We start from the raw sequence: 15,494 nt of genomic DNA, 5'->3' as shown, positions 1-15,494 counted from the left end.
CTTCAAATCTAGCAAAAACACCGGAGGTACTGGTGGAATTGAAGCTGTGAGGACTGTTTGTGAGTCGGTAGGTGAGATGGTAGAGTGCTTGCCCGCAAAAGTTCGAGTCTCGATCCGGCACACAGTTTTAATCTGCCAGGAAGTTTCAGGATTTAGGGTGTTCTGTGTTAAAAGCGCACAGATGATTTCACATCATAAAATTTTTGGTGAGGAAAGGACCGTGGGGATTGAGGCAGCTGGTAACCCAGGTTTACTGTCAGAGTCTCTTAAGAGGAACATTTGCCTTCCTGTCGGAGCACTATTGAGGTGGTAACTTAATATGGCTGAAAAACCTGCTGTAGGTTCGATCTCCTGCCACAGCCCAAGTGACATAAGATCTTCTACATCTACATCTACATACATACTGCGCAATCCACCATACGGTGCGTGGCGAAGGGTAGCTCGGACCACAACTAGCATCTTCTCTCCCTGTTCCACTCCCAAACAGGAGGGGAAAATGACTGCCTATATGCCTCTGTACGAGCCCTAATATCGTATCTTTGTGGTCTTTCCGCCAAATTTAAGTTGGCGGCCGTAAAATTGTACTGCAGTCAGCCTCAAATGCTGGTTCTCTAAATTTCCTCAATAGCGATTCACGAAAAGAACGCCTCCTTTCCTCTAGATACACCCACCCGAGTTCCTGAAGCATTTCCGTAACACTCGCGTGATGATCAAACCTACCAGTAACAAATCTAGCAATCCTCTGAATTGCTTCTATGTCCTCCCTCGACCTTATACGGGTCCCAAACGCTCGAGCAGTAGTTGAGAATAGGTCGTATTAGTGTTTTCTAAACGGTCTCCTTTACAGATGAACCAAATCTTCTCAAACTTCTACCAATGAACCGAAGACGACTATCCGCCTACCCCACAACTGCCATTACATGCTTGTCCCACTTCATATCGCTCTGCATTGTTACGCCCAAATATTTAATCGACGTGACTGTGTCAAGCGCTACACTACTTATGCAGTATTCAGACATTACAGTTTTCCTATTCATCTGCATTAGTTTACATGTATCTATATTTAGAGTTAGCTGCCTTTCTTTACGCCAATCACAAATCCTGTCCAAGTCATCTCGTATGCTCCTACAGTCACTCAACGACGACACCTTCCCGCACACCACAGCATCATCAGCAAACAGCCGCACATTGCAATCCACGCTATCCAAAAGATCATTTATGTAGATTGATATAGATTTATGTAGATGTGTATCTTCAGGTAAGCTAGCTTTAATATGCAGTTAGGGAAGCGGTAACAAACAATGCAGAAGGTGCAGTAATTCTTAATTCTCTTTGAAGACATGCACTTGAGCCTCACCATGCATCGTTTAGTATTCATTTATATTTTCCGTAACAGTGCTACATCACTGCACTTCATGGGGCACCTTGCATGTAGTGCCTGGCGTGGGAAAACACTCAAGGGGATGAGGCGTGGATACCGCGACAGCAGAGAAACGACTCCGGATGCCAGACTGTCAATCCATCCAGACGGCGTACAGTCAGCACTCGCGGTGACTCAGGGGCGACCAGGTGGCACAGTGCCGTGGGGACAGGCGACTGCGACAGACAGAGAGACAGACAAAGACAGACAGACAGAGACAGGCGCCCCAATACTAATCCGCGCCAGGCGCTTTGTCCGGGAGCCGCCACGTGGACGCGACTCTGGCGCGCCGGACACGTGTGGTGAGGGGGAGGGGGGGTGCCTCTGGGCCTAAGCGATTGTGTCCGTCTTGCTGTGGAGGCGTCGGAGGTGGGAGGCGGGCTCAAACGGAAGCTTCTGTTACTGCAGACAACCCGAAAAGAGAGGTTCTCGTGAGTGTCCTCAGTCACCCGCGTTGTCCAGACCAGCGCAACCGCTTAGAATCCACACTACTGGCCATTAAAATTGCTACACCAAGAAGCAATGCAGATGATAAACGGGTATTCATTGGACAAATATATTATACTAGAACTGACATGAAATTACATTTTCATGCAATTTGGGTGCATAGATTCTGAGAAATCAGTACCCACAACAATCACCTCTGAACCGTAGTAACGGCCTTGATAAGCCTGGTCATTGAGTCAAACAGAGCTTGGATGGCGTGTACAGGTACAGTTGCCCATGCAGCTTCAACACGATACCACAGTTCATCGAGAGTAGTGACTGGCGTATTGTGACGAGCCAGTTGCTCGGCCACCATTGACGAGACGTTTCCAATTGGTGAGAGATCTGGAGAATGTGCTGGCCAGGGCAGCAGTCTAACATTTTCTGTATCCAGAAAGGCCCGTACAAGACCTGCAACATGCGGTCGTGCATTATCCTGCTGAAATGTAGGGTTTCGCAAGGATCGAATGAAGGGTAGAGCCACGGGTCGTAACACATCTGAAATGTAACGTCCACTGTTCAAAGTGCCATCAATGCGAACAAGAGGTCACCGAAACGTGCAAGCAATGGTACCCCACACCATCACGCCGGGTGATACGCCAGTATGGCGATGACGAATACACGCTTCCAATGTGCGTTCACCGCTATGTCGCCAAACACGAATGCGACCATCATGATGCTGTAAAAATGACGTTTTCCCAATCGTGCACCCAGGTTCGTCGTCCAGTACACCATCGCAGGCGCTCCTGTCTGTGATGCAGCGTCTAGGGTAACCGCAGACGTGGTCTCCTAGCTGACAGTCCGTGCTGCTCCAAACGTCGTCGAACTGTTCGTGAAGATGGTTGTCTTGCAAACGTGCCCATCTGTTGACTCAGGGATCGAGACGTGGCTGCACGATCCGTAACAGCCATGCGGATACGATCCTTGTCCGCAGCTCGTGGTCGTGCGGTAGCGTTCTCGCTTCCCACGCCCGGGTTCCCGGGTTCGATTCCCGGCGGGGTCAGGGATTTTGTCTGCCTCGTGATGACTGGGTATTGTGTGATGTCCTTAGGTTAGTTAGGTTTAGGTAGTTCTAAGTTTTAGGGGACTGATGACCATAGATGTTAAGTCCCATAGTGCTCAGAGCCATTTGAACCATTTGATACGATGCTTGTCATCTCGATTGTTAGTGATACGAGGCCGTTGGGATCCAGCACGCCGTTCCGTATTACCCTCCTGTACCCACCAATTCCATATTCTGCTAACAGTCATTGGATCTCGACCAACGCGAGCAGCAATGTCGCGATACGATAAACCGCAGTCGTGTTAGGCTACAATCCGACCTTTATCAGAGTCGGAAACGTGATGGTACGCATTTCTCCTCCTTACACGAGGCATCACAACGTTTCACCAGGCAACGCCGGTCAACTGCTGTTTGTGTATGAGAAATCGGTTGGAGAGTTTCCTCATGTCAGCACGTTGTAGGTGTCACCACCAGTGCCAACCTTGTCTGAATGCTCTGAAAAGCTAATCACTTGGTATGTAACAGCATCTTCTTCCTGTCGGTTAAATTTCGTGTCTGTAGCACATCATCTTAGTGGTGTAGCGATTTTAATGGCCAGTATTGTATTAAGATGGAATCCTAACTGCAATCGTAGGATGTGCACCCAATGTGTGGGCTCGGAAACTGCGATAAAAAAAAACCGCCTTGAAAGTCCAACGGTACCGACCGCCGCCGTGTCATCCTCAGCGGCACCGGTGCGGATACGTAGCGGCATATTTTCAGCACACCGCTCTCCCGGCCGTATTACAGTTTCTGAGACCGGAGCCGCTACTTCTCAATGAAGTAGCTCCTCAGTTTGCCTCACAAGGGCTGAGTGCACCCCGCTTGCCAACAGCGCTCGGCAGACCGGATGGTCACCCATCCAAGTGCTAGCCACGCCCGACAGTGCTTAACTTCGGTGATCTGACGAGAACCGGTGTTACCACTGCGGCAAGTTCATAAGGAGCATACAAAGCAGTGGCCTACTGAGGCTCACAAGAGCCTATGGCACGACACCGGTCGAGGCATTATTATTTATACACGGGGAGGGGGGGGGGGGGGGGGCATGGTAATGTTTGGTTTGTGGGGCGCTCAACTGCCGGGTCATCAGCACCCGTAGAAAGTCGCAACTTTTACGCAGTCCACTTTTAGGCAGTCCGATCTCGTCACTGTCACGAATGATATCTAACTGGATGAAATGATGAGGACGACACAAACATCCAGTCCCCAGGCAGAGAAAATCGCCAACCCGGCCGGAAATCGAACCCGGGAGTCCATGATCTAGGGGCATCAACGCTAGCCACTAGACCACGAGCTGAGGACTTACGCAGGGGTGTTGTAATCTCCCCACGGAAAATTACCCTCTACCACGCAATAATTAACAATGGTCAACCAAATCATCCACATGTATTTACGTTTGAAAAATATCTGATCAGATTTTCTAGTAATATATGCGCCGACAGCTCGTCGACGCCAAGGTATTTTTCTAGTACGTTTATCCTTTGGAACAACAGAGGTACAGAAATGTATGCTCCATGGTTATTATAGAGAGAGAGAGGAACAGCTTCGGAAGTATCGGTTGGAAGATTGTCGGATTGCTAAAGGAGATTTATTTACTCTTCTTCGCGCTAAAGCGAACTAGGAAAGTTTGTGCCGTTAGCGTGATAGATAAAGAGAAAGAAAAACCTGCAAAAGAAAATTACATGAGACTTGGAACCAACAGAAAACGGAACATGTACGGAAATGGATTCAATATACAATTTTCCTCAGAAATAAGGTTTGTGACCACTTTATTCTAGAGTGAATGACGAATGAGTTCTCTGTCTGAACCATTGATGATTGTCTGGGCCCTATAATTAATTGGGAAGTTTCAGCTGTGACGAAGAGAGCCTGCAATCTCTGAGTTTTTTGAAATCGTCCAAAAAGGCTTCGTCCACATCTGAAATTTTAGATCTGTCGTAAACTGAACGAATTGTTCAAACGATCGATTTTCCCAACTGAATGCAGCGCTTAATAATAATAACAAATGTAAAGATCTTTTCTAGCAAGCCAGCCGCTGAATATTAAGACGAAGGGCTCCACCAGAGATTCTACTAGGCTGATTTCACGTAAATGATATATTTAAACTGTACACAGATAAAGGACAGAGAGAGAGAGAGAGAGAGAGAGAATCCTCCATTAGCATAATTGTTTCTCTGTCTTTTGACGGATCAGCCTAACTAGAAAACACGAAGCCCTGACTTTATTGTACCGATTTATGTGTGAGAGGGAAAGAGCGATAAAGGCGACAGATACACTTCTGTACAGACAAAACATTACACCAAGTTAGCGGCAAGCTGCATTCACATAGACTTTCATCATTTACAAAAGCAGAGTAGAATTCATTATAGTGTGCCCAATATACTGTGTATTACCGTCAGGTACTGAGAGTCTCTTTGCTGGGTCCCCAAAGCGGATCTCTCCCAAATGAGAGAAATTATTGGACAGGAAATAACAACGAAACTAGAACTAAAATTGTGGAATGAGCGTGAACCGCAAAAACGCTGTGACAGTATCACACGGGTTGCAGTGTATACGAGAGTAATCAGAAAAGTCTAAGGCCTCGGCATCAATACAGAAGCACTTGGGGCGGAAAGTTGCGTTTGCGGATGTGTACATAGGCACTCACGAAAATTTCAGCAATTTTGGAAGCACCGTCGTGGTCTGACAGTCGTTTCAGTGAGTCGATGTCAGTGTTTTTGTGAAAATGAAGAAAATCGAGTATCCATCTGTAATTAGATTTTTGTTTCTGTAAGGCAGTGCGACGTCAGCTAAACATGATTTGCTTACTGTGTATGGGGACTCTGCACCGCCCTTTATTACCATGAAATTTAGGGCAGTTGAATTTGAACGTCGCCATACCAGTTTGGGAGACTATGCGCCAACTGCAGCCACTGACACAGGTCAGCATAATCATGTGGTGATAGAGACCCAATGAATTAAGGGAGAGTGGAGAGTGGGAGAGTGGGAGTGGGAGAGTGGGAGAGTGGGAGAGGGAGGGGGAGAGGGAGGGGGAGAGGGAGGGGGAGAGGGGAGAGGGAGAGATATCAGAGGCTATGAGTATACCGTAAGAACATACATGTGGCATTTACCAACTCCAGTGTAACAGTTGTCATACCCATTACCTAATACATACAGCCAGAACTTTTGAAATAAGAGGCAGGGAGAACAGACGAGCATGAAAATAGGGCACGATTCGATCAACATTTGCAGAATACCTCAGGAAAGAAAACTACCACCTTACCACAATAGAGAAGGCATCGAAATAGATTCAGCAACAAGAGCCATCTCCTACAACAAAACTTCCAAATTCAAAGCAATTATAGAGAAGAAACACATAATAAACGTCCAAACAGAAGTCAGTAACCGGACACTGTTTCAACTAATAAAACATATTGTTGAGGAAGAACAACACCCAAAGACAGCACAAGATAATATCGCAATCTAGACCATCCACCACTCTACCATAGCGAAGCAGTAACCTGCACACACAGTAGACAGGACGTGACACCGCGCTGCACAAACACACAAATACAAACGAACAATCACACCCACGTTAAAATAAAAAACAAGAAACAATAATAAATAAACAAAAATAATGGATCCAGAATGAGATTTTCACTCTGCAGCGGAGTGTGCGCTGATATCAAAAGTTTGGAAGGTAGGAGACGAGATACTGGCAGAAGTGAAGCTGTGCGACCGGGCGTGAGTCGTGCTTCGGTAGCTCAGTTGGTAGAGCACTTGCCCGCAAAAGGCAAAGGTCCCGAGTTCGAATCTCGGTCGGGCACACAGTTTTAATCTGCCAGGAAGTTTCAAAAATAATGAAAGCTCTCCTTCTTTCTCTCTCTCCACTAGTAAAAAAAAAAAATACTCACACAGCGACAGCAGACGATTCCACCACTATCAAAACAAACAAAAGACGAAATATTCCGTAATAGAAAAACAAAACACGCAAAAGTGCGAGAGGACAGTGAATCCTTTCGAACACGAACATGTGATTGTGTCAAGTGCAGTAAAAGTGCTGCGTGCAAAAACTCAACACATTCACGTGGAAAACAAAGAAGAATGCAATAAATAACAAAAACAATGAGAAACGAAAGGAATAAAAACGGCTTGTAGTAATAAATGAAGCATGCCAATTGTTAATGGTCATAACAAACAAAACTGAAAGAGAAAGAAACCATACTGTACCATGACAACTAGAAGATGCTTTGAAATAAAGCCAAACGCGTCTGGACTTTTGTTACAGTCGCTAAAGACGTCAATTAACTATAAAACTAGAAAATATGCTTGTCACATACTATCCGAAAATTCATGGATGAGGAAGCTGACTGCATCTTGGATGCCACGGTTGGACGTCCCTACCAACTCCTTTGCTCCCTTCAATGTTTTACGAGGAGGTAGTGGCGACCAGAAGAAGGAAAACTTGTCTCGTAAACAGGGAGTCTAAAATGGTTACCTTCGGAGCTTGTTCATCTTTGGTTAGCCGCGTGGTATTAGCCGAGCGGTCTAAGGCGCTACAGTCGTGGACTGTGCGGCTGGTCCCGGCGGAGGTTCGAGTCCTCCCTCGGGCATGGGTGTGTGTGTTTGTCCTTAGGATAATGTAGCTTAAGTAGTATGTAAGCTTAGAAACTGATGACCTTAGCAGTGAAGTCCCATAACATTTACACACATTTAACATTTTAACATCTTCGCTACTGTGAAACCCATCTCCTCTATTGATACAAGTGCTCATGGCTCTTAATGTAGGCATTTTAGAGCCCACGTTTACTGGACAGATTTTCCTTGTTTTGGTCTAAGGAACCTGTCCCGAAAGCTGTGCGGATTTTTTTTCTTTTTTTTTTTTTGACACCACGTATACCGTGCGATCAAAAAGTCAGTATAAATTTGAAAACTGAATAAATCACGGAATAATATAGATAGAGAGGTACAAATTGACACACGTGCTTAGAATTATATGGGATTGTATTAGAACCAAAAAAATACAGACGTTCAAAAAATGTCCGACAGATGGCGCTCCATCTGATCAGAATAGCAATAATTAGCATAACAAAGTAAGACAAAGCAAAGATAATGTTCTTTACAGGAAATGCTCAATATGTCCACCATAATTCCTCAACAATATCTGTAGTCGAGGAATGATGTCGTAAACAGCACTGTAAAGCATGTCCGCAGTTATGGTGAGGCATTGGCGTCGGATGTTGTCTTTCAGCATCCCTAGGGATGTCGGTCGATCACGATACACTTGCGACTTCGGGTAACCCCAAAGCCAATAATCGCACGGACCTGGGATGCCAAGCATGACGAAAGTGGCGGCTGAGCACACGATCATCACCAAACGACGCGCGCAAGAGATCTTTCACGCGTCTTTGCTCTTTTTTTTTTTGTTCTAATAAAACCCCATGTCATTCCAAGCGTGTGTGTCAATTTTTACATCTCTATCTACATTATTCAGTGGTTTGTCAAGTTTTCAAATTTATACTGACTTTTTGATCACACTGTACATTGCAGCAGATAAAAAGACGAAATGATCGCATGGCATTGCTGGTCGGGAGGCCCCATTCGGGGAAGTTCGCCCGGCAAGTGCGAGTCTCATTTCAACCGACGCCATGTTGGGGGGGACCCGAGTGCCGGTGATGAGGATTATGATGAGAGCACTACACCCAGTCCACGAGCGGAGAAAATCTCCAACCTGGCCGGGAATCGAAGCCGGAGCCGTGCATGGGAGGCAAACACGTTATCAGTCAGCTAAGGAGGCGGACATTGCAGCAGATTTTCTGAGAGGACGAGGGTCTTACAGGGTCACTAGCGCGGAGGGCTGCACCAAGTAAGTCTTCGCGCTGAAGACGACAACAGCAAGGCAACCTGATACTTGTGTTGGCTGCCAGCGAGAATATGAGCCAGGTACAGTACTGTTCAGGTTGTTGTGCTGCACAGCCAGAAGAAAGGGCGCCGCTGTGCAATGAGGCACGATCCCTGCGCCCTATTCCAGCGAAGCCACCTCCCCCTGCCCCTCTCTGCCGTCGCACCCTTAGGCCAACCCCGCTGGAAAGGGGTTGCGGACGCAATGGAGCGTCGCGTAATCCGGGCGACAAAAGTCATCCCTCGCCGGCCGTGACATATGAGTCAGCGGCCACCCCTCACGGGCGCACCTAAAGGAGCAGTCGGTCGGTCGCCCTGCGCTGCGACGATAATTGTGTCTATTGAGGGCTGCGCGTGCTGCTGCAGCCGCCGCCGCCGCTTGCCCATCTGCCGCGCAGACGGGAGCTCACGGTGGGTGGGAGGGATGGGGGTGGGGTGGGGGGGGTGCGGGCTGAGTGAACCGGGGGGAAGCTCCAGGGATCTTATCACGACAACAGCCAGCAGCACCTGGGAGCGGACGCTGCATCGACAGCGGCGCCACAGTGCCCAAAGCTCGCTCAACAGCACACGTACAGGGGCTGGACGAAAATACGGAAACGATAGGGAATGCATGCTGGAACATACAGTGAGGCGATAAAAGTCACGGGATAGCGATATGTCCATATATAGATAGCGGCAATATTGCGCACACAAGGTATAAATGGGGAGTGCATTGGTCGTGCTGTCAGATGATACATGTGAAGAGGTGTCCGACAAGATTATGGCCGCACGGTGAGAACAGACTTTGAACGCAGAATGGTAGTTGGAGCTAGAGGCATAGAATGTTCCATCTCGTACATCCTTAGTGAACAGTATTCCTAGATCCATCCCCCCCCCCCCCCCACCATGGACAACACAGTGACCAACAGCCTTCACTTAACGACCGAGAGCAGCGGCGTTTGCGTAGAGTTGTCGGTGATAACAGACAAGCAATTCTGAGCAAAATAACCGCAGAAATCAATGTAGGGCCAACGACGATCTATCAGCTACGGCAGGGTGGCGAAATTGGGCGTTAATGGGAATGGCAGCAGACGACCGACGCGAGTGGCTTTGTTAACAGCACGACATCGCCTGCAGTGACTCTCCTGGTCTCGTCACCACACCGGTCGGATCCTAGACGACTGGGAAACCGTGGCGTGGTCGGATGAGTCCACATTTCAGCTAATAAGAGCTGAGAGTAGGGTTCGAGTGCGGCGTAGACTCAACGAAGCCATGGACACAAGTTGTCAACAATTCACTGTGCAAGCTGGTGGTGGCTCTGTAATGCTATGGGCTGTGTTTACATGGAATGGACTGGATCCTCTGTTCAAAGTGAACCAATTGTGCACGTTGGTGATCGCTCCATAATGCTGTAGGCTGTGCTTAGATTGGATGGACTGAACCCTCTGGTCCAACTAAAGGGATCACTGTCTGAAAACAGCTATGTTCGGCTACTTGGATAATATCTGCAGGCATTCATGGACTCCATGTTTCCAAACAACGATGGAATTTTTATAGATGACAATGCGCTATGTCACCAGGGCGCAATTGTTCGAAATAGGCTTGGAATTACATTCTGTACAATTCGAGCGAATGATTCGGCCATCCATATCACACAACATGAATCCCATCGAAGATTTATGGGGTGCGACAATAAAGTAATGAGACTGATGTGAAACAAAAAATGTTGCTTACTGTTTTAGTCAAGTTTAGTGTTGTCTCCTTCGAAGTAGTTCCCTTCTGATTGCACACACTTTTTCCAGCGCTTCTGCCATTGATGGTAACATTTCTGGAACTCATCTTCTGTAATATACTCCAAACTGCTGGGGTCATAGATCCCTAGACTTACACACTAAATAAACTAACTAACGCTAAGGACAACACAAAAACCCATGCCCGAGGGAGGTCTCAAACCTCCGACGGGGGGAGCCGCGCGAACCGCGACAAGGCGCCTGAGACCGCTCGGCCACCCCGCGCGGCTTATATTATATATATATATATATATATATATATATATATATATATATATATATATATATATATATATATGTGTGTGTGTGTGTGTGTGTGGCTATGTATAAAATATACAATAGTGAAACGTTTTAGTAAGTACGGAAAGTTGCATTTATTGCTTATTGGCTTATGGTTAGAATACTCAAGGTCAGAGAACAGGAGGGGAGAGGAGATGGACAAAGGGGTATATCTCGGCAAAGACGTAGTGCGAAGATCGAGAGTAGGCGCAGCATCAAGCGCGTCCATCACGAGAGAGGCCAGCGACACACCCGCAAGCAACAGGCCGCCAACGCCTCCTCGACAGCATGTACTTAGGCCCCCGCCGCTGGCCAAAGGGCCTCACTCACTGACGCACTGGCTCACTCTTCCAGTTTGGCATCTGTAAGTACATTCCCAAAGCGGGATCCGTTCACATAACGGGCTACGACGAGAGTAGTGGTTACAGTGGGACTATAAGTGAGATTAAAGTTTGTAATAGCAAGATCACCGATATTGTCTGAAAGGGCACTGTTACTGATCAGCTTGTACCACAACCCATGGACTCTATTCAAGACAAGTAAATGTTCGTGTAGATCAAGAACTGTACTAATCCAGGTGTGCATTTGTGTTGTACAAAGATGATACCAGCCACCCATAACAACATCCTCTCCTTTGCTTCCTTGCAGTACAACACTTCACAAAAGGACCATAGAAAACGAGAGACAGAGAGAGAGAGAGAGAGAGAGAGAGAGAGAGAGTGAGAGAGGGGGGGGGGGCAGGAGAAGATAGAAAGAGAAGACGGTGCGGGAAATGGACAGAGAAAAGGGAAGGAGGTGATAGACACAGGGAGGTGGAAGAAGGAGGAGATGGACAAGGAAAGCGGGAGAGGGAGATGGATGGAGAAAGGAGAGAGAAGGAGATTAGGAAGTACATCCAATTCCCACACATATTAGAGGCGTGTGCTTGCTCGTTTCTCTCTTTTCCACTGAAGCTTACAGAGACACAAGAACGTGGGGCTGGGTACATCCAACAACAATAAAATCTGGGAAAGAAATTCTATAAGACTGCCACTCCATAATTGACGGATGGATCTGTCCCAATGTCTGGTAATAGATTCTCCCACCTTAATTAGTTATAATACTAAACTATTTTCGGCTCTTGACGAACTGTCTCGACTCAGAACGATCTACTGAAATTGATGCCGTCGTACTGATCTGTCTGCAGTCGTGCTCTAGCTGTTAGCATCGCTGCCTCTATATTGCAGGGTCCAGGATTTGATTCCAGACCGGGTTGAAAATTTTCTTCGTCCAGCGACTGGGAGTTTGTGTTGTTCCGGCCTTCATCGCAAAATACTCAAGCCGTCGAAGTGGTACCAAATAGGAAGACTGAAAGGCTGAACGACCACAGATGGTGCCATAGGATCATTTCCTTATTTTACCTTTCGTCGCAGCAGGATGATCGCATGCATGGCAACTGAATGTCAATGTAGACAAGTGTAATGTGCTGCGAATACATAGAAAGAAAGATCCCTTATCATTAAGCTACAATATAGCAGGTCAGCAACTGGAAGCAGTTACTTCCATAAATTATCTGGGAGTAGGCGTTAGGAGTGATTTAAAATGGAATAATCATATAAAGTTGATCGCCAGTAAAGCAGATTTCAGGCTGAGATTCATTGGAAGAATTCTAATGAAATGCAATCCGAAAACAAAGGAAGTTGGTTACAGTACGCCTGTTCGCCCACTGCTTGAATACTGCTCAGCAGTGTGGGATCCGTACCAGATAGGGTTGATAGAAGAGATAGAAAAGATCCAACGGAGAGCAGCGCGCTTCGTTACAGGATCATTTAGTAATCGCGAAAGCGTTACGGAGATGATAAACTCCAGTGGAAGACTCTGCAGGAGAGACGCCCAGTAGCTCGGTACGGGCTTTTGTTGAAGTTTCGAGAACATACCTTCAGCGAGGAGTCAAGCAGTATAATGCTCCCTCCTACGTACAGGGTGTTTCAAAAATGACCGGTATATTTGAAACGGCAATACAAACTAAACGAGCAGCGATAGAAATACACCGTTTGTTGCAATATGCTTGGGACAAAAGTACATTTTCAGGCGGACAAACTTTCGAAATTACAGTAGTTACAATTGTCAACAACAGACGGCGCTGCGGTCTGGGAAACTCTATAGTACGATATTTTCCACATATCTACCATGCGTAGCAATAATATGGCGTAGTCTCTGAATGAAATTACCCGAAACCTTTGACAACGTGTCTGGCGGAATGGCTTCACATGCAGATGAGATGTACTGCTTCAGCTGTTCAATTGTTTCTGGATTCTGGTGGTACACCTGGCCTTTCACGTGTCCCCACAGAAAGAAGTTACAGGGGTTCATGTCTGGCGAATAGGGAGGCCAATCCACGCCGCCTCCTGTATGTTTCGGATAGCCCAAAGCAATCACACGATCATCGAAATATTCATTCTGGAAATTAAAGACGTCGGCCGTGCGATGTGGCCGGGCACCATCTTGCATAAACCACGAGGTGTTCGCAGTGTCGTCTAAGGCAGTTTGTACCGCCACAAATTCACGATGAATGTCCGGATAGCGTGATGCAGTAATCGTTTCGAATCTGAAAAATGGGCCAATGATTCCTTTGGAAGAAATGGCGGCCCTGACCAGTACTTTTTGAGGATGCAGGGACGATGGGACTGCAACATGGGGCTTTTCGGTTCCCCATATGCGCCAGTTCTGTTTATTGACGAAGCCGTCCAGGTAAAAATAAGTAAACCAAATGCTGCCCACATGCATATCGCCGTCATCAATCCTGTGCACTATATCGTTAGCGAATGTCTCTCGTGCAGCAATGGTAGCGGCGCTGAGGGGTTGCCGCGTTTGAATTCTGTATGGATAGAGGTGTAAACTCTGGCGCATGAGACGATACGTGGACGTTGGCGTCATTTGGACCGCAGCTGCAACACGGCGAACAGAAACCAGAGGCCGCTGTTGGATCACCTGCTGCACTAGCTGCGCGTTGCCCTCTGTGGTTGCCGTACGTGGTCGCCCTACCTTTCCAGCACGTTCATCCGTCACGTTCCCAGTCCATTGAAATTTTTCAAACAGATCCTTTATTGTATCGCTTTTCGGTCCTTTGGTTACATTAAACCTCCGTTGAAAACTTCGTCTTGTTGCAACAACACTGTGTTCTAGGCGGTGGAATTCCAACACCAGAAAAATCCTCTGTTCTAAGGAATAAACCATGTTGTCTACAGCACACTTGCACATTGTGAACAGCACACACTTACAGCAGAAAGACGACGTACAGAATGGCGCACCCACAGACTGCGTTGTCTTCTATATCTTTCACATCAGTTGCAGCGCCATCTGCTGTTGAAAATTGTAACTACTGTAATTTCGAAAGTTTGTCCGCCTGAAAATGTACTGTTGTCCCAAGCGTATTGCAACAAACGGTGTATTTCTATCGCTGCTCGTTTAGTTTTTATTGCCGTTTCAAATATACCGGTCATTTTTGAAACACCCTGTATATCTCGCGAAGAAACCATGAGGATAAAATCAAAGAGATTAGAGCCCACACAGAAGCATACCGACAATCCTTCTTCCCACGAACAATACGAGACTGGAATAGAGGGGAAAACCGACAGAGGTAGTCAAGGTTACTCCGCCACACACCGTCAGGTGGCTTGCGGAGTATGGGTGTAGATGTAGATCGTCCACTGGTACCATTGCTGGAAAGTCGGTGTTGGCACTGCACGCTTGTCGGCCTACACTGCACGCAACAGGGCGCGTCTTCGTCCCTGATTAACGAGCCCAAGTTTGGGAGGTTTTCCCCAGTCGGCGTGCCCGGTCGGCCGCCCTTCGGAAGTCATTACGGCGGATCCGACGCACCGACAATGTCCCGGAACTGGACGAAGCGGCCCACCTCGAGGGCAGTCGGTGAAGGGGAGGGAAAAAATAGGCCCGACAGAACAGAACAGAACGCGGGAGTAAAGTCTGTCGGATCTGCCGCAGGCTGCGCAGCATTGTCCGTGGCCGGCACCGCTGCGCGGGTGGACAACAAAGGGGGGAGGGAAAAAAAAAGAGATGGATGTGGATGGACGCTGGCTGGCCAGTAGGCGGCTATTCTCGCAGCCGCACCGGGCCGGCGCGCCGTCAGGAAATCGTTAGGAACTGGACGGAGTCCTTCTTGGGCGGATGTTGACGCCGCCGGAGGCTGGCAGGGGGGAAGGGGTGGCGCCAAGGTGGGGAGGTTCCGGCGGCGGCGCGGACAATGGCCGCCGAGACAATGGGCCGGCATTGTTGCTGCCGCGGAAGGCGCCGGCTGCAGAGGCGCGTCTAATAAGAAAGCCCGCGGTCCGCCAACTCTTCGGTTCCCCTTGTAACGTCTACGCTCGGGCGTACGTTAACTCTTTAAAGCCTGTACTATGACAAGTTGATGGGCTTCACCTTATAAGAAAGGATTTTAGTAAATATGTTGACCGCTTGTACCTGAATGGAGGCAAAATCAGACTTACGCCCACTCAGTAACAACAATGATACGTCAAGTAAGTCTTAAGTGCAACTACACGTTAGGACGGGCAAGAAACATACACAGCAGATGCTACCAATTGTTAATAATACGGTCGCCAGCCTGATTAGGCATTAA

General features: G+C 47.6%; 1 non-coding gene across 1 annotated transcript; it reads left to right on the top strand.

Moving 5' to 3' along the window:
• Positions 1–6,679: 6,679 nt before the first annotated feature.
• Positions 6,680–6,754, top strand: Trnal-caa. Its single transcript has one exon. It is a non-coding gene; the product is annotated as a tRNA-Leu (tRNA).
• Positions 6,755–15,494: the final 8,740 nt, after the last annotated feature.

Source organism: Schistocerca piceifrons, chromosome 10, assembly GCF_021461385.2.
Source record: "Schistocerca piceifrons isolate TAMUIC-IGC-003096 chromosome 10, iqSchPice1.1, whole genome shotgun sequence".
Taxonomy (NCBI): domain Eukaryota; kingdom Metazoa; phylum Arthropoda; class Insecta; order Orthoptera; family Acrididae; genus Schistocerca; species Schistocerca piceifrons.
Note: the sequence above shows the minus strand (reverse complement) of the source record. Positions and strands in the feature narration are given on the sequence as shown.